Source organism: Lepidochelys kempii, chromosome 8 (assembly GCF_965140285.1).
Source record: "Lepidochelys kempii isolate rLepKem1 chromosome 8, rLepKem1.hap1, whole genome shotgun sequence".
In the NCBI taxonomy this organism is placed as follows: Eukaryota; Metazoa; Chordata; order Testudines; family Cheloniidae; genus Lepidochelys; species Lepidochelys kempii.
In genome coordinates this window covers 72,528,505-72,548,158 of record NC_136387.1, presented here as the reverse complement: position 1 = coordinate 72,548,158, position 19,654 = coordinate 72,528,505, and the positions used below count along the sequence as shown (strand labels likewise).

At 41.3% G+C, this 19,654-nt stretch overlaps 1 long non-coding RNA gene across 3 annotated transcripts in view; it reads left to right on the top strand.

The window, feature by feature from the left end:
- LOC140916056 (uncharacterized) overlaps positions 1-19,654 on the top strand; it is a 205,587-nt gene that overhangs the window by 105,317 nt on the left and 80,616 nt on the right. For all 3 annotated transcript variants that reach the window (XR_012160406.2, XR_013636225.1, XR_012160407.2), the window contains exon 2: positions 6,900-7,069. This is a non-coding gene — a long non-coding RNA (uncharacterized LOC140916056). The remainder of the gene's footprint in view (positions 1-6,899; positions 7,070-19,654) is intronic.

Below are 19,654 nucleotides of genomic sequence, written 5' to 3'. Positions count from 1 at the left end.
GATGGCGGGGAAAGGGAAGAGATGAACCAAAGAAGTGCACTCAGAGCAAAGAAAGGGAGCAGGTGCCCCAGGAGTATGGGCTGAGGAAAGAGGCCTCTGTGTCTCATAACTCCAGTAGCTGAGCTACAGTTAGCTGCCTCTACAGTGCCAATGACCATCTGGCTTAATGAGTTCCTTGGCTGCCTTTCTCTGTGTACACATCTTCCCTTCAGTTTGTGAGGGTCCAGGCCATCACTTCACCTTCTAGGGCCACTTTCGCAGAAGTAGCAGCCATTTTAGCAACAGCAGCTAAGCTAGGCATTCTCCTTTGCAGATCATTTTGGATTTCTCCTATTTGGTTGGCTTTGTACCGGTACAGCTTTTTGGCTGATAGCACTGAAACACCACTGTCAGGACAGGCTGTATACTGCAGTGTTGTACCTCCCTGGCTTTCAGAGATGCGCAGGAAATAATGAGTGAAAACTAATGAAGAAAAACGGAGTACAGTAGGTTCAGCCAGCTGCATCAGAGTATGAAATGGATCCATTGTAAAACAAAATAAAACATGGTACAGTGGCATTGCAGGAGCTCCAAATTCTTAAAGCGATACTGTCAGATTTCCAAGATACCAGAGAACAAATATACCTACAGGACTTGTTAAAATGTCTGGAATATTATTAATCATGTTTATTACAGTAGTTCCTTGCCCAGCCAGGATCAGGGCCCAACTTGCAGGGCACTGTACAAGACACAGACTAAGACAGTTCCTGCCCTGAAGAGCTTACAATCTAAATAGACAAAACAGACATGGTAGGGGAAAGAAGCCAAGTGATCAATGTGATGGCAGCAAACATGTTAGTTCCATAATTTTTGAGAGTAAGGAGCTTAATTAGGAGGGGAAAAGCTAAACAGAAAAAGGAATGGAGAGGGTTGAGAGGAACAGAACAGGTGAGAATGGGAAAGATAGCAGGGACAGTTGTGGAATGAGGCTGAGGTGAAGAGGCTGAGATAGAGGGATGAAAGCGGTTGGAGCAAACAGCCCATCAGTACTGGATAGAGAAAGAACACAGAATAATTGGGCAGACTGAAAAAATATCCTACGTGTTCAATCCAGAATTCATATAATGTAACACAGCTGTTCTCAACCGGGGGTCTGCAGCTCCCGGGGGTTGCAAGCACTTTCAAGGGGGCCATAGGGCCCCGTGGCTGAAGCCCCGATCCCCGGCACCGCCCACAGGGCTGAAGCCGGGGAGGTACGGGGCTGAAGCCCCGATGCCCGGTGCCCCACATGGGGCTGAATCCTGGATCCCGAGCCCTGATGCTCCCTGTGGGACAGAAGCCCTGAGCCCTTGGTGGGCACAGTTGGGGACATGGAGGGCATTGCCCCTCCTGTCCCAAACTGCAGCACAAGATCAAGGAAATAGAATACATTGGTCTCTAACAATACTTTATTAATCCAAAGTTCTTAAAGCCTGTCTGGTCAACTTTACTTTTTTTGTTTTTTTTAAAAAAGCCATTTTAAGTTGAAGAATTCTAAAAATAAAATAAAAGAAAGTGTGACGGGTTGGATCACAGAAACCCTTGTGGCTGCCAACTGATGTGCCAAGACTACTTCCGCCCCTGCCAGCTTGGGACTCCAGAAACCTGGCTGGTTGTGCCAGACACAATTGCCGGCCACAAACACAGACCCAGGTCTGAACCATCTCCCATAAACTGCAAGGTTAACTGAAAGCAGCTTAAGAAGTGTTCCTGTCTTTGACACTCAGATGCCCAACTCCCAATGGGATCCAAACCCCAAATAAATCCATTTTAGCCTGTATAAAACTTATACAAGGTAAACTCATAAATTGTTCACCCTCTATAACACTGATAGAGAGATATGCACAGCTGTTTGACCCTCCCCCAGATATTAATGCATACTCTGGGTTAAATAATAAGTAAAAAGTGATTTTATTAAATACAGAAAGTAGGATTTAAGTGGTTCCAAATAGTAACAGAAAGAACAAAGTGAATTACCAAGCAAAATAAAATAGAACACACAAGTCTATGCCTAATACAGTAAGAAAACTGAATACAGATAAAACCTCACCCTCAGAGGTGTTCCAGTAAGCTTCCTTTTACAGACTAGTCTCCTTCTAGTTTGGGTCCAGCAATCCCTCAGACCCCCGTGGTTACTGTCCTTTGTTCCAGTTTCTTTTAGGTATCCTTTGGGGGTGGAGAGGCTATCTCTTGAGCCAGCTGAAGACAAAATGGAGGGGTCTCCTAGAGGTTTAAATAGACTTTCTCTTGTGGGTGGACACCCCTCCCTCTCTCCCTGTGTAGAATCCCAGCTACAAGATGGAGTTTTGGAGTCACATGGGCAAGTCACATGTCCATGCATGACTCAGAACTTATGGGTTGCAGCCATGGTTCACATGCTACCTTGAATGTCCTCAGGTAGACTTCTTATGTGGTTTGGAGCCTTCCAATCTCCATTGTCCATTAAGTGTTTCTTGATTGGGCACTTAACTTGCAATTCCTTTCTAAAGAAGCTGCCCAAATGCCTTACTAAGGCTACTTAAAATCAAACCAGTACACAGCCAGTATTCATAACTTTGAATACAAAAATGATACATGCATACAAATAGAATGAATAGATTCAGTATATACAGAGATATGTTACTTGGCATATGTAGCATAAAATGTATTCCAGTTATGTTATATATACATTCATAAGCATATTTCCATAAAGCCTTGTGGGGTGCAAAGTCACAGAAAGTACACACTAAAATAGGTCAATTTAATCTTTTCCTTGCAATGCTATAATTCACAAAAGAGTCAAATGAATTGTAGTCAAAATGAATTAAAAAATAAAGCCCTGAAAAACAATGTTCACTTTGGACTATCTGATAGACCATGGAATGGAAAATACTAACAACTTCCTATTGTAAATGCTGGGGGAAGGGCATCTTGAATACTTAGCAGTAGAAAAAATCAGGACAGGCAGAGGTACTCTAAAATAGACTAGAAAATGCCTGCACGATAATAGGATTGGTACAAGAATAATGTGTTTTCTTTACATCTAAAATCATGATGCTAATTTGTCTTGGTTTTACTGGGGTTCTCTCTCCACCCCAACTTTTGAAACAAATTACTTTTATCAGGAACATTAACTGATACTTCGCTGTTAAAATGCTTGCTAGAAATATCCAACACCTGCAGAGAAAATTATCTCTAAAGGTTAACACAGTGAGATTCATACATAAAATGTCAAAGGACAGCTCACATCTTCCCTTTCTCTCCCCCCCACCCCTCACAAAAAATCACTCAGTGGCTGTCAGAGACAGTAATCAAAGCTTTTAAGTACTGGGGGCACTACCAGATATCAGCTGTACTCAGTGGTGTTAGAGCTGCACAATGTGTGCTGTGCTTCTGCAAATGTGAGAAGCAGAGCTGTGAAAGCTTGAACAAACCCACCTAACCGGCAGGATCCTGTTTCTTTCAAAATAATCCTCCCTGAACTCTTCAAGACAGACAGCCTAAGATGGGCTCAATTTAAATCAACGGATGATCTGAGGGTGGAAAATTGAGGGTGGAAAGATACTAGAACTAAGAAAGATACTAGAACTTAGTCATAGAAGAAACATATAGGACTCTGATGCCAGTCATTATTATTTGAAGGATGCAATAATATCTAGCAAGGAATGTCTGATACAATGAGATCTGCAATGAGACATTATGGGCAAAGGGGAAGGCCCATTTGCCCTGTAATGGTGCAATACAATAATGGAGGATGTTAGAGTGCATTTGGTCAGTTGCTTCATGATTTACAGGGATACAAAAAAATTAGCTCCTCAGGCTTTGATAACTTCATGTCAGTTATACTGTATTGTATTCCCTCACATTCATAATTATTCTTTCTTTCCCTAAAAAGAGAGACGTGTTGTAACAAACCGGTAGTTAATTAACTGTTCCCAGTCATTGCAATATGTGGGCACTAGATTACCAAGCCAGAAGGTCAGGGCAGATCAGAGATGCTACAAGACTTATGGCCAGATTGGATTTTTTCACTACAATGTAGCCTTTTATTCTGAATGGATTCTATACATCTAACATCACAAACATCATCAGAAACTATGGGCCTTCCTTCAAACAGTTTTGCATGTAACTACTCACATGAATAGTCCCACTGAACTCAATGCACTGCTCATGGGTGCATGTGTTTGCTGGATCTGGCTCTATTTCAGAAGTCACTGGAGCAGCAAGGAAGATTCTCCCTCTTTACTGCAAAGGATATCTATCAGTCATTCTCCACATTGTGGTTTTGCTTACAACTGTTTGTTGCTTACGAACATTGCCTACTGCATTCCAGCTATAGGCTGGAGAAACTGCAGCAGATACAATATAATCAGGACAGGCCACATGTCCAAGTCTTCTCTTCCGGTCATCTGAACCTCACAGCTACTCTGCCTTATAGAATTATCCAGCCTGAACCTTTGAATGAATTCCCAGATTTATACCACAGAGATGCAAACTCCTTGCCTTGTCTGAAACATGGAAGAGAACCTCTTAGGTGCTGAGCACACACACGTTAACCCCCACTAATTAGTGTCACACACTATGAATGTACAGTGGCAATGTCCCTACATGACAGTGGTTTCTGCCATCTCTCTCTCTCTCACACACACACACACACACACACACACGCTAGGGCACCACAATAGTCATCTACTATATTGTTTAATGGGAATTAGAAGGAAATGAGCTGTTAGCCACTTCAGTTGCTCTGAGGTTTATTCTAACATGCAGCAGTCATGGGTCTTTTGTATGACAGATGTGCTTTTTTCATTGTCAAACGTAGCACATACTATAAAACATCCACCAATCTCAGGGCCGAAATTCATCTTTTTTAATGTCCTGTCTGCAGGTATTTCTCAAAAGACTGATAGGCCTGGTTTTGCTTGTTTTTTGTTTTGCTTTTTTTTTCTGTTGTCTGATGTGGCCTCTTTCCATGGTTCCTAAACTTGCCACAAGTGCCCAACAAAATTCCAAACATACACAATGGTTAGATGTTATAGCAACGTCTCTGCTTTTCCTGTTGTGCATGCCCCAGTGTACATGTATATGGCCTTGAATCACACAGGGAGAAGTCTCTCTCAGTCTGGCATTTCGTATCTCAATTTGTGTTCGACTAGATTTTTTTCCTATATGCATTCTACAGCCTTTCATTTAGTGACTTTAATTGGTGCAGATGTTTTGCATCTCTAACACAGGATGTTAGTAAAGTGGTGCTCCTTAAGACAATCATATACTGTGTAAGCTAGTTCAAGCAAGGTGCAGTTCATGCATATGTGTTCATTTTCTCCCTCAAATTGTTTTTATATCACTGGGTCCACTGTCAGTGATAAAGCCATGGAGACACTTTGGGAGTGAAGCAAGACTATTATCTGTTCTTTAAGCTTTGATAATGTGTTGGTAAAACCTGCACACAGAATGGAGGTCTTGTACACCTCTTCTGTCATTTATAGTGGCTGAAAGCTATATATTGGGATGTTTCTCTTTTTATCCATATAGCCCAGTGGTTCTCAAACTAGGGGTGCCACTTGTTCAGGGAAAGCCCCTGGCAGGCCGGGCCAGTTTGTTTACCTGCCGCGTCCACAGGTTCGGCCAAGCATGGCTCCCACTGACCGCGGTTCACCGCTCCAGGCCAATGGGGGCTGCGGGAAGGGTGGCCAGCACATCCCTTGGCCCGTGCTGCTTCCCGCAGCCCCCATTGGCCTGGAGCGGTGAACCACGGCCAGTGGGAGCCGTGATTGGCCGAACCTGTGGATGCGGCAGGTAAACAAACCAGCCCAGCCCGCCCTTTCCCTGAACAAGTGTCGCCCCTAGTTTGAGAAACACTGATATATCCTATCAGTTTTCATGTTAATATGGTTATAGCTGCTTTCTGGCACTTGGCTTTATTCTGTTTGCCACTTTACTGTACAGGTGCAGCATTGTTACAGTTGCAAAAAAAAAAAAAATCTCAGATGATACATGAAACTTTGGTGCCATGACAAGCAAAATAATTTAAGGCCCCTTTTGTTCATCTAAGTGCATAACAGGAAACGATGAATCTTAGGTTCATAAGACCTGGATTTTGGGGCCTATCAAGCCCTTAAAGCCTAGTTTTGGAGGGCCCACAAATGTAAAGGAGATTCTCAGCTTTCATTTTGTTACAAACAAGTTTCTATCCCTCTCCCGTATGTATCACCTTAACAACATGAATTGATATACATCAATGTAAAGCCATCACTGGGGTTGAAGGTGTGTCACTATTTTTTTCCTAAAGATAAAGTTATTCTCAGTCCCCAGGGCAGCCTCCCAGGGCTAGCCATTAGGCTGTGTGAAAACTGAAGCCACAAGTCCCTCCTTTTTTGAGAAGACCCCAAATCTGTTTGTGGCTGTGAAGTGCAGTGCTGCCTGATTGCCACAGGAAGCCAACTGGGAGGAAGCATATGGCAGGCATAAAGCCATCAGTGGCAGAGTCAGTTGTTCTGCTGACCAGTCAATGTGTTGTCTGCCCCAAAATGGGGCAATTTGATGGCATGAGAAGCTGCATGGTCTACTGGACAAAGCCTACGACTGATAATTAGGGGTTCCTGTATTCCTGTCCTAGTTCTGACATACGTTCCCTTGGAAGTCTTGGTAAATCACTTAATTTTTCTCCTTAGTTTTCCCCCATCTGTGAAATAGAAGTGAAGATAAATCCATGAATATTTTCGAGATGCTCAGATACCATAGTAATGAGGGCCATATGAGAACCAACCTAGACAGACTACTGTCCTATTCCCTGTTCTTAAAGTGTTGAGGAGTTACATTGGTTTGTGAACATGCTATCTTTTCTCCAGTGTAAGATCATAGCATTGTTAGGCTTCACACCTATTTTTATTCCTTTGCAGCACTTTCTGAATTAACCATGAAACCAGAAACACCACTATATTGATCCAGCCAAGGATATTATTGGGGATCCTGATGACTGATGGAGGATAAAAATAGAGAATACTAGCTGCCATACCAGGCCTCTCAACTGACTCAACTTCAAGTTTTAAGCTCAACTGACAAACCTTGTGTAAGTGTTATTGCATTTGTAGTATTTGTGAAAGGTGTTGGCTCAATAGCCTCGGAGATCCAAGACCTAAATGCAAAGAATAGCTGTGTATGGCCAGCAGCTTGGTGCCTCAAGCTTGACGTGGAAGGATTATATTTAGGACTGAGATGATAGGTCCATACATTGGAGGCTTTTAAGAACAGGTTAGACAACTGCCTGTCAGGAATGCTCCAGTTATTATGTAGTCCTGCCTTGAGTTCCGGGGACTGGACTAGATCAGTGGTTTTCAAACCATAGGTCATGACCCAGAACTGGGTTGTGGAATGGAAGGCGCTGGGTCGCAGTGGCTCTGGTCAGCACCACCAACCAGGCCATTAAAAGTCCCATCGGCAGTGCTGCCCGGCTAAGGCAGGCTAGTTCCTACCTGTTCTGACACCATGCTGTGCCCCGGAAGTGGCCAACAGCAGGTCTGGCTCCTAGGCAGGGGGCCATGGGGCTCCACGCGCTGCTCCTGCTCCGAGTACTGGCTCCAAACTCCCATTGGCCAGAAACGGGCGAATGGGAGCTGGAGGGGGTGGTGCCTGTGAGTGAGAGCCACACAGAGCTGCTTCCGCACCTCCACCTAGGAGCCGGACCTGCTGCTGGCCGCTTCTGGGGTGCAGCGTGGTCTGTGGTGCCAGAAGAGGCAGGAAGCCTGCCTTAGCACCCTCCACAGTGCTGCTGACCAGGAGCTGCCAGAGATAAGCCCATGCCCCAACCCCACGGCCCAATCCCCTGCCCCATCCCTGACCCTCCCCAAACCCAGAGCCCCTTCCTGCAGTCTTAACCCCTCATCCCCAGCCCCACCCCAGAGCCCACACCCCCAGCCCAGATGTCGTGAATAGTGTGAATGTTGTGGCTTGAGCTTTCAAACCCACCTGGCCTCCTAGGCTTGAGAGCCCAAGCTGCAACATTCACACTATTTTTCATGCACTAGCTGGAGCCTACTAGTGTGAGTCTGTCTAGCCAGGTTGGGAGGCATGCTTCCAGTTCCAGTGTAGACATACTCTTATCAGGAAAAGGCTTCACATTATATGGATGGGGCTTGCGGGGGAGCCAAATGAACACAGAGCAGCTAAACTTGCAGCACTCTTAAAGCTTTTTTGGTCATTCCCACTTATTAACAAACCACCCATCACCATCACTATTTTCTTTACAAGGGTAAACTGTGATGGCTGAGATTTAAAACCAAGCTAGCAAAAATGCCTCAAAGCAACTCTAAAATGCCAGCCAGCACTATTTCCAATCCAAAGAGCAATGCTTATGCTGGCTGGAGGTCCAGTGATAATAGAAGAGTCACAGGCGAGATAAACCCTATCAGAAGTAAGTATACACACAGCAGGCCTCTATAATAGCAATGCTAGAAGACAAGTTTGAAAGGTCAGAATTATTAAAGGACATTAATTAGCAATCAGACTATGTTCAAACTGCCTTAGCAAATTTAGGCACTATGTATGGCCACATGCTGAAGAAGGTGCAGCCAGCTGAAACATATTTGTATACTTCAAAACAAAATGTGTCCTGCTCAGAACAAAGCTTGAAGAACATAATGAGAAAACCATGTGACTTCCCACAGATTGGATGTGGTGGTGGCAGTACATAAGCTACTGCAGAACAAGGTATTAGCTAGCCAGATGAGAGCAAATAAACTCAGAATCTTGGGCTCCCTATCAGGGAAGGAATGAGAAGAAGGGGAATCCTTTTCTGAACAAAGGCTACGGTGTCAGAGAAACGAGGAGTGCCTACAATAAGAGAAGGCTACCAAAACAGAGAATGAGTACAGGTTTTGGGTCCTGATGTGAAATCCACTGACGACAATGGTGGTCCTTCTGTTGGCTTCAGTGGATCCTGGATTTGGCCCTTAGCAAACCCAGTAAGGTAGTCATTTCTGTCATGGATTTCAGGTATAGAGACAGAATCCTGAAACTGACCAGCACAAAAGGAGAGAGAGAAGTTAGAACAGAAGCAGTATACTGATTTCCCCAGTGCTTGGACCAAATGTGTAATCTAAGAGAATGGCCAACCAGAACATGGAAGCCTCTGTGTTATAGTAGTGCAGTTAGACAACAGCATTTCACCTGTAGGTCAAATGTTACTGCTTTGAGATGTATTCTGTTATAGGGGCTAGGGAAATACCTGCTCAAATTGGTAATATCTTACCTTTTAACATGATAAAAGAAAGCTATTGGAGAAAACTGATTCACCTACGTACATTGTTTTAAGTTCCTTGCATTATTATTAGAGGTGGGGCCAGAGAATTCAGAGCTAAATCTGGATTTAACACCCCAAATTCTGAAGGTGTTTGAATTATGGTTTTAACTTGGTGTATTATAGATATAAAGGCTGTCTGTAAAATTTGGATCTGAATTTGGATTTGAATTCTAAACACTGAACCTGCCAAAGCCTGGGGATCTAATTGTTAGATTTCTTCTCTCTCTCTCTCTCTCTCTCATTGTCATTCTTTTCCCCAGCATTGGGCCTCAGCAGATTAAGCAGTGCATTACATGTTCTACACATAAGGTGCAAAGACTTTACTGAGTGTTATTAGCCAAGAGCCTTTAATTTGGGGATGTTTTCTTATGCTATATATAAGAGGTTGAAGTACAAACAATACAAATTGGAAAAATAATAGCAATAGTGGGTATGTTTTTAACCTTGTGAATGGCTCGGAACCCCCCCACCCCCTTCTCCAAGGAGGACATATCTTAGAAACAGAGAATCTCCAGCCCAAAGTCAAATGTATTTAATATCTCAGCTATGGATTTCAATTGGACTGGCTCAACATCCACTGATAAAAACAGCATAAGACTTCTATTTTTGATGGGGTCATGTAGATTGAGGTGAGAACTCTCCAAAGATTATCTGCTGAATGCCAGTTTTTAATTAATCCCATTTGTCTTTCTTTATTAAGTCTGCTATTATCCCTGTTTAGTCTTGTCACCAGCCCATTAGCTAGAATGTTCATAGCACAGTTTAGAAGAGAAATTAGCCTATAAGAGCAGCACTCATCATCAGTCAGTTTGCAGTTTATTTAATATAGTTTATAGTTTATGAATTCAAGAAAATGTAGGCTTCTATTTGGAAATGAATAACTGCTCTGTACAGGGCAAAATAAGGGTGTTGCATTCAAATGAGAAATGTGTAGAAATAACACTGTGTTGTATATATATGTACAGCTATGTGGCTATTCCAATGAATCAGCATACCTACAAGCACAGCTATTTCAAGCCTATAACTTGGGACCAGGAGGTTCTTTAGTAATAAGTGGATCTGGGTGACATTTTTTTTGGCCAATAGTTTTTGCATTGAAAAATGCAGTTTCATGTTGACTGACACTGTTCATGAATTTAGGTAAAATTTGGCAAATAGTTTTCAGGTGAAGAAAAGAGGAGGGGTAGAATTTGAAAATGTCAAAACAAAATGTTTTGACTTTTTTGGAAATGAAATGTTTCAGCTTTTCATTCCGAAACAATGTTTTATTTCAAAGTTTAGCTCTATCTAAACAATCAAAACAAAACAAAAGGGTAAAAAACACCTGGATATGAAACAAAACATTTAGTTTCAGGACAAACAAAACGTTCTGTTCAACCCAAAATGAATATTTTTTTCAATTCTTCGGTTTGGCAACTGAACCAAAAAGTCAAACTATTCACCAAGCTCTAGTTAGTAATAAGTGATTCTCCACAGATTTGGCATCCAATTTCAATAGGATAAGCATCCAAAAAATTAGTCAAACCTGTTGGGTGATGGGGTATTTAGATACCCCAGAGGTGGTTAAACACCATGTAAATGGGGTAAGTATAAAGCCTTAGAGTAGGGTTTGCAAAATGACTTGATTTTGTCCAACTTGAAAATACTGTGAGAAGAGCCTTTCTTATGACGGTTATGTATTTCCATTTTTTTCAAATCCTAAAATATCAGGCGTACAGCTGTATTAAACATGCTCTTAAAATAATATACCAACATTTTTCAAAATTCCAGAAGATTTCAGTTCAATGTCATTGCTGAGTGAAGATTTGGGCAGTGGCAATCAGCCTTACAGAGCTGAACAGCCACTTCATCAACGAATGGAGTCACAGAGAGCCATGAATTAATCATGAAGTGATGCCCTGGCATTGTTTTGTGATGCTCAACATGACTGCACCATGTGTTGATGTAACACCATGATGCAAATGTTGCAAATATTTGGACACCACATCATGATTATTTTGTGTTATCCATTCAACACCATCTATTTTTCTCTCTCTCTCTCCTTCCCGCTTTGCTGCTTACCCCCATCCTAGTTGATAGGCAGGAATGTTGGCATTTCTTTTCTTCCACTTTCTTTTCTACAGCTACTGAGATGCAGAATTAAGGAGGGATCCTCATAACTCCATTCTGTTTGCTTAGTGCTCCCACATCAACTTGCATGAGAGGAACAGTGTGAGGAACCCTCCTGTGACCACAGCAAGCACAGCGCCAATCACATCCTTCTGTTTCACAAGAGTCTCAGAAGATGCCCAGAAGAGTTTCATGTAGCTCTAGGACCACAGGGTGCTATGGAGAATCCCATTAGGTAATCAGGGTTGATTAAATTGACTGAGCTATGAGAGAGCACCATCCCCACTCCCTTCCCAATGTTGGATAGGATTGCAAGGAGACATTTCCCTATCCATCTGAAATTCAGCTCCCTCTTGAATTTTTTGGATAATTTGTTAAACTCATAAGCTACCATGTTAGCGTCTCATTAAGGATAATTTAGATGAAGTAAATTCATCTCTTGCAAACTACACCTTTCTAAAAAAAACTCTGCAGTTTTCCTGTATTTTTTCTCTAGCTCAGACACCTTTTTCTTTTCTTTCAGGAGAACGCACTAGGACCCTTTCATCCTCCATTCCTTCAGCCACTCGACAGCATGAGTCTCTAACAAGGTTAGGGGCAACCGACAATTTAAATCTACTCTCAGCTATGGCTGAAAAGTCTATTGTAGATGCAACCTTGAGTTTTAATTCTATAAAGGTCTGCTCTGTTCTTACCACCCACACAACTGCTACAATTTCTGTCTGTACTTCCCAGCTGCCTTGGAAATCTTTTATTCTTCCCCATCTAGAAGATGTATGCAGTCATAAAATTCTATGGCTCATGTAACATGCTATTTACATTGGTGATAATGAGGATTGTGATCAAATTGGAGATGGAAAATTTAAGCAGTCTAATTCCAGGTTGTTCTTCCTGCTATTTTACTAGAATACACAAGAGGCTGCTGAAAGCCAGCATTTGTTTTGGGATATAAGCTAATGTTCTGTTTTAAAAAATGTTCTTTAAGGGCTGTAGAATGTTAAATAAGGTTGATCAAGGTCTGTCCTAAGTTGACATAAACGAAAGAAAAATTATAGATAAAGGGATGTTAATTCTTTGTGGTTTGTTTGAATTAGGATGGTAATAATTGAAAATTGTTGCCATTGGATAGTATTTCAGTGGTGTCTCTTTCCAGTGCCTAGTGATCAGAATTGCACAATACAAAAACTACCCCCATAGTTGACATTGATGCCTATGGTTTGACAGCTCTGGAAATTAAAGTTATCTATCCAAAGAACTAGTACATACTTCCCTAAAACAGCCTGGCAGCATGCCTAGTCTTGGCATGCTAAATTTCAGGGGTGAATGTAGTACATTATCCACATACAGTCAGGCCCTTCTGCTAAATGTGCCAGCAGGGTGCCAAATGTGAGAATGCGGACATAAACAAGAGAAGCAGACTAAGACTACAAACTAATTTCACAATTAATTACTGAATGGTATTACTCAGATAACTTTGGAACACTACTAACCTGAGCCAAATATAAACCAGTGACTTGGAGGTGAAAAGCTACATATACTTTTTAGCAGTTGCCTGAGACATACAGTCCCCATCTGCTAATAATAGACATCAGTATCTATTTTGTCGTGCAAATATTTGTTCAAATGTTTAGTCTGTTGTTTAGTGTAATTGTTTTTATTGTTGTCATTAGCTTTCATTTTCTATTTAGGGATTCCTTAAATCCTATCTTGGAGCCCCAAGGATCATTGTGCTTCCATTCATCTGCCTTCACTTGTCCGTTTCTCCACATGCCTTCACCAGCTCCCTCTGCTAGAATGCTACTACTAGAATCACCGGGTGAGACACTAGAAAACAATGTCAGGCATGCCTTCTGTCCTACCCCATTGAATCCAATACAATGGAACTGAAAGGGGTATAAATTGGGGCAGAATTTGTCTCACTTAATATTATTTATATTACCGTAGTTCCTAGAGGTCCCAATCAGAAATTAGGGTTGCACTGTGACCAGCATTGTACAAACAAACAAAGGGCAATTCCACATCACCTGTAACACGGCCAGGAATGGAACTGAGCTTCTTGGACATATATGTGGGGTTCCAAATCTCCAGTCTCTTACTGATAGGTAGGCTCCCTTTGTCTGGTGATTTTAAGAGGAATTCATGAACTTTAAAATCTGATACTGATGATCTTTTTTGGACTAGGGATATTGAATTCTAGTTTATCAAAGTAGACAGAAGAAGACTTGATGGTTGATAGCTAGATAGATAGCTAAAAGATCCAGATGCAGAGCTATACTAAAGGTTTGACAGTCCCTAGACACGGATTTGTGATCTCGGTCCTCTTCGTTTTGAAAATGAGACACGTAAAAATGACATGCATTTTAGAAAACTTTGTAGTATATTATTATCTAATATAAAAATCAGTTAATGAAATGCAACTAAATGAAAATAGCTCAGGATATTAAGTAGAAACAAAATATATGTTCTCTTTGACACTAATCAATGGTATCTGTGAAGAAACAATAATAGTACAGCATTATTAGTATTAGGAATATTTTGTAACATTTTATGGACCAATCCTGCAGTTATATCTGTATAGACTGACTCCTCTGTCAGCTCAGCCCTCTTCTTCCTACCCAAATCTTTTTCATCTTGGAAAAAGTCCCATTTCTAGGAGGCTTGTGATAAGGCCACATGGTATGGACCTTTGACTGATTAGCAGTTATATAGCAAGGTCCCTTTATGCTGCCACAGAAGCAAGAAAAATTAAAAAGTAAATCACAGTTAATGTATTGCGTTAAATAACACAATGTGGCTTCCCAGCTGCCCTCATAAGTCACCAGAAAACTTTTTTAAAAAAGCAAAGAAACCTTCCACTTTTTGAACCGTTTCCCTTTCAACAGTATTGTGCAATTATGCCTCTTCAGAGGCAGTTAATTTGTAAGCAGAATATCAATAATTTATAAGCATATTAAGGGTATTGATCAACAAGAAGAGAAACGTGCTTGATTTCTTTCTTCAATCCATAAAAAAACCCTTTACTCTTCAAATATAAGGCAAGCAGAGTATGGTTTAAATACATATTTAGCAATTGTTTTCCTATTTAAAGTGCAATCATTCATCACGGAACTAGCGGTAACTTAAAAGAGCTTTGTTGGGATTGAAATACAAGCATCTAAAATAAATGACTCTTCTTCCTACTCTTGGTTTCACACCTTCTATCATGCTATCCCCCAAGCTTTGGAAGAGCCTCCCACATCCGTGCATCAAATGCTCACTTTCTCTTCCTCCAAATGCCTCTGAGAAACCCATTTCTTTGGAGAAGCTTTTGAAGTTGATTCCAGTAACTATGAGCTTCACCCAGTAATAAACGATGTGGATCCCTACTGAAGGCAATGAATTCCATGCATATGTGGAGCTCATTACTGTATTAGGGCCTTGATCTCCTCACCTGCTCATGCCCAACCATTCCCCCGTTAGAGATAGACTCTGACCTTCAAAGACTTACAGGTGTGTTTAATTGTAGACATTGTGAGTAGTGCTATTGAAGTTAATGAGGATCGTAGTGAGTGCAGGGGTCTACCTATGTAGAGCTCACTGCATTATTCGGGCATTATTCTCTTCACCTACCTGAACTGTTCCCCCATGTTATCAGAGTTGTCTGACTAAGGCCTTGATCCTCTGCGTCCTCAGTGCAGGATCTGGCCTTTAGGTTGTAGGATCTTTGAGGTAGGTGGGGACATTGGCTTTTTTGAAGATGTACACAATGTAATTTACATTCCTCTCTTTCTGTGTCAGAGACAGGCTCAAGAATTATATAAATCAGGGAAAATAAATGATTGGTGAATAATTTTATTAATCAGATTCCTTCTGGAACACTGATCGCATTATTTGTTTGCCAGGCAAGCTTCTGCTAAATCTAGTCACAATTAAAAAACTAAAGCAAAAACAAAAAACAAGCAAATAGCATTGAACTGAGCCATAATTAGGGCAGCTGAGAAAGCCTTGTATAATTAGCTGGGCTTTGTTTATAATTATTCCTGATAGTTGGAATTGTTTTCCACATGTAATGGGGCCATAGCCGTGGTAAAGCTAAGAACCTTTGATTTCCAGTTTAATAATGAATGGTCCAGTCTTGCCATGTTTACTTGTGTAAGTAAGAAATACTTGTGTTAACAGAGCCATTGAAGACAATAGGAATTACTCATGTCAACTAGTGTTACTCACAGATGAAGGCCTTCCAGAATCAGGTCTATTAGTGTAGAAATAAATGTTTAACACAGGCCATAAACACTTCCCCCCACATAATTCCGAGAGCATGTAATTTAGAAAACATACAATCTTGATTTTAAAATTGTCAGTCAGTGATGGAAAATTCATCCTTTGTAAATTGTTCCAATGGTTAATTTCCATCACTTTTGAAAAATTATGGTTTGTCTAGTCTGAATTTGTCTAGCTTCAACTTTCAGCCATTGGATCATATCATCCTCATTATTAAATATTTGTTCCCCATGTAGATACTTATAAACTGTAATCAAGTCACCCCTTAACCTTCTCTTTAAATTAAATAGATTGAGCTCTTCAATTCTATCACTATACGGAATAATTTTTAATCCTTCAATCATTCTCAAGGCTCTTCTCTGAACCCTCTCCAATTGATCAACATCCTTTTTGAATTGTGAGCACAAGAATTGGACACTGTATTCCAGCAGCATTCATACCAATGCCAAATATAAAGGAACAATAACCATTCTACTCCTACTTGAGATTCCCCTGTTTATACATCTCAGGATTGCATTAGCTCTTTTGGTCACAGCATCACATTGGAAGCTCATATTCAGCTGATTATGCACCATGACCCCCAAATGGTTTTCAGAATCACTGCTTCCCAGAGCAGAGTCCCCAACCTGTAAGTAAAGCCTACATTCTTTTTTCCTAGATGTATACATTTATATTTAGCTGTATTAAAACACGTATTGGTTGCTTGTACCCAGTTTACCAAGTGATCCAGATCACTCTGAATTGGTGACCTGTCCTCTTCATTATTTATCACTGCCCCAATTTTTGTGTCGTCTTCAAATTTTATCAAAAATTTGTTTTGTTTTCTTCCAGGTTGCTGATAAAAATGTTAAATAGTGTAGGGCCAAGAACCTAGCTCTGTAGGACCTCACTGGAAACATAGATTTCTGCAAACAGGAAGTGAATCATACAAAGTGGAGACTTGCACTAAGGGTTTGCCCATACACATCTTGCTTTTTTATTTTTTTATTTTAAAAACGTCTATAGGCAAGAGAATATTGCTGCTTGTGGAAGTATTGTGACAAATTATGATTACAAAAATATCATGTGGCCACCAGTTTACATGGCACTGCCATATGGCTTTTCTGTGAAAGAAACTGGAAAAGACTGGGAAGGTAATGCTGCAAATATGAGAGAGAGCAATTGATTTTTGTTTTCAGAGTATCACCACTTCCCCCTCCTCACAGTTTAATTCCTGTTTAGGGGAGTACTTTAGAAAGCAGTGTGTGAGAAGGATACCTACACATGATATTACCTTCTGCGTCATGTATCCCAAATCCTTCATACATATGTGGCAATAAACTTCAGAATATGGTTTCTTTGGAAAGAGGCATTTGCTAGATCGTTGATTCTAATTTCAAGAGAACTAATATCTGCTCTAATCTAGGAAAATAATAACTGTTACAACTTGAGGTTGTTTGGAATTCATTATGAAGCTGTGTGAAAGAGCATGTGGGTTAAACAGGTTCAGTGCTAATTAATACCTAGACTTCTAAGGAAGTAGCTTCTTGCTCCTGGGGTTAGGCAGTGTGTGAGAAGAACAATAACCAGGGAGTTGTCTGCAGGCTGTTTCAGGAATGAAGCAGAGAAGAAGTTCATATAAACTTTAGGAAACAAAGCTTCAATCCTGTTCTGTTTCAAGTCAATGGGCATTTTGCCAATGACTTCAATGGAAGCAGGATGAAGTGTACACTCTCATTCCCACTGGTACCAAGTCAGTGGGATTATAGCAATATCATTAAGAACATAATTTGGCCCTAGATCTTCAAAGTTTAGGAAAAGTTGCCATACAGTGTTTTCTGTCTGAGAGGTCTTCAGCGTGAGTTGTTCTTTCCTGAGAGAACCTGCATTATCTCATTTTGCATTCAGGCTAGAAATCACAGAATGAAAGCTACAAGAATTTCTTGACTAACCTCTCTGTCTGTCTCTCTCTCTCTGGGAATGATTTCTCTTCATCAGCTCAGTTGCAAAGACTTTTGTTCATTTGGGTCATTGTAGCTGGTCGCTCCGGTGTCTGTTGGTGAAGTCTAGATTTACATGAAGCACAAAGTTTTAACAATATTTGGAAAATGAGTTCCCAGGATCATTTTTCTCCAACATTTGATGTGGAAGGCAGTGGTCACTGATGCCCTAATAATCAGTCTCATTTTCATAATATTCAAGAATCAACTGAACAATCATCTTTGCTCATTTTATTACCATTAAAGAATTTCTAATAATTTTAATCATTGCTGAATTACTTGCAGCTTTCTTTAAAGTTTAGTCAATAAGAAGATTAAAATATAAATACCATTAAATGTGCTTTAAATATCAGTCCCATTGAAATACTTCCAGGTCCTGTATCCTCTTAAAAATAATCCCCATTCAAAATAGAGAGGAAATGTCATTCATATGAGTTTCTTCTAAATTTAAGCTCTGATTATACAAGGAATTATATACAGTAGCTTTGGAAATCTGACAATTAAAAAAACACATACACAACACCAGATCCTTTTATTTATGACATTTTAAACCCTCATCACATTAAGGAAAGTTTTCAGCATTGTTGTACCTTGTGCTGCCAGCCTCGCTTTTAAGGTTTCACTGGGCAACTTCATATGAATTGACGGTCCTATAAATACGAACTTAAATTCAATCAAGCTGTTATTTGAAGGTTATGTGAAGATAGGCTGGGAGTATCTTGGTTCTCAGTGTAAGGGACTGGAGTGTAGGCAGTCTGTCCTACAGGTCACAGCTGGGCTGGGGTCCACACATCAAGGACTGTAGTTGGTGAGCAGGGGTCAGAGGGATTGCTAGAGCTGAGTTCAAAGAAGCAAGAGTCAGGGTTAGAGACCAGGCTAAAGTGAGGAGGCAAGAGTCAGAGTCAGGCTGGGATCAGAGACTAGAGATCAGGAGATGAGGTGAGGTCTGGAGTCACAGCAGACCAGAAGTCTGTGTGGTTGTCCAGACAACTTCCTGGACTACCCTCCATGGTTAAATAGTGTTCTTGGCCAATCAGAGGGCCACAGGGTATTGTCACTCTGGATCCCTTGGGCGGTACTTCCTGCGGTGCCTACTCTTCACAGTACTCCCTGGCTGGGGATCTTCATGGCCTCCCAGTGGCATGGTGGGAATGTCAGCCATCCCAGGCTCTGCAGACCCGACTTCTAGTCCACAGATCCTTACACTCAGTCCTTCCTCCCCTCAGCTTTGCAAGGGAGGAAATAACAGTAAGTGTTGTTATAGAACTTTACATCTTCACAAGGCTGTAGAAACATCAGCTAGTTGAATTCTCACAACACTCTTGTGTGGAAGGGCAAGTGCTATCATCACCATTTTACAGATGGGGAAACAGAAACATGGAGGGGAAATGATCCATACCTGGCTCCAACTAACTCAATAGCAAAATTCCAGTTGTCTTCATTGGGAGCAGGATCATGCCCTAAATGACTTGCTCAAGGCCACACAGCAAGTCAAAAGTGGCCATAATAGGAGAATGAAGTGGGCTTGATTCCTGTCTACATTAATTCCATGTAAAAGGGCTTAGAGCCTTATTCACAAGGGGGTTTAAGCACCTAACTGCCCTTTAGTCACCTAAATCCAACATTTAGGCACCATTGGCATTCAAAAGCCCCCATTCAGCTGCCACCTAATCCTGTAGGTGCCTTAATTCCCTAGGCACCTAAGTTTCCCCTGATAATGTCCCCTAGGTACTTAACTTTCTGCTGATAGGCATGCACCGAGCTGCCTCAGTCCTGACACCACTCAGCAGCGTGGCCTCACACCTTCATTCACACCTAAACCCCAGCAGGTTCACAAGGTAGGGTCCCTCATCCATCTGACCTCCAGGGCCCGATCTAGTAGATGTGTCTCAGAGACAGCTTTACAGCATGTCTACCAGACCAGGCCCCACACAATACACAGCAGTGGAGTGGAGCTAGGTGCTGCCCTCCGGCCTGGAGCTAGGCACCTAACTCAGTCTGAGGGGCT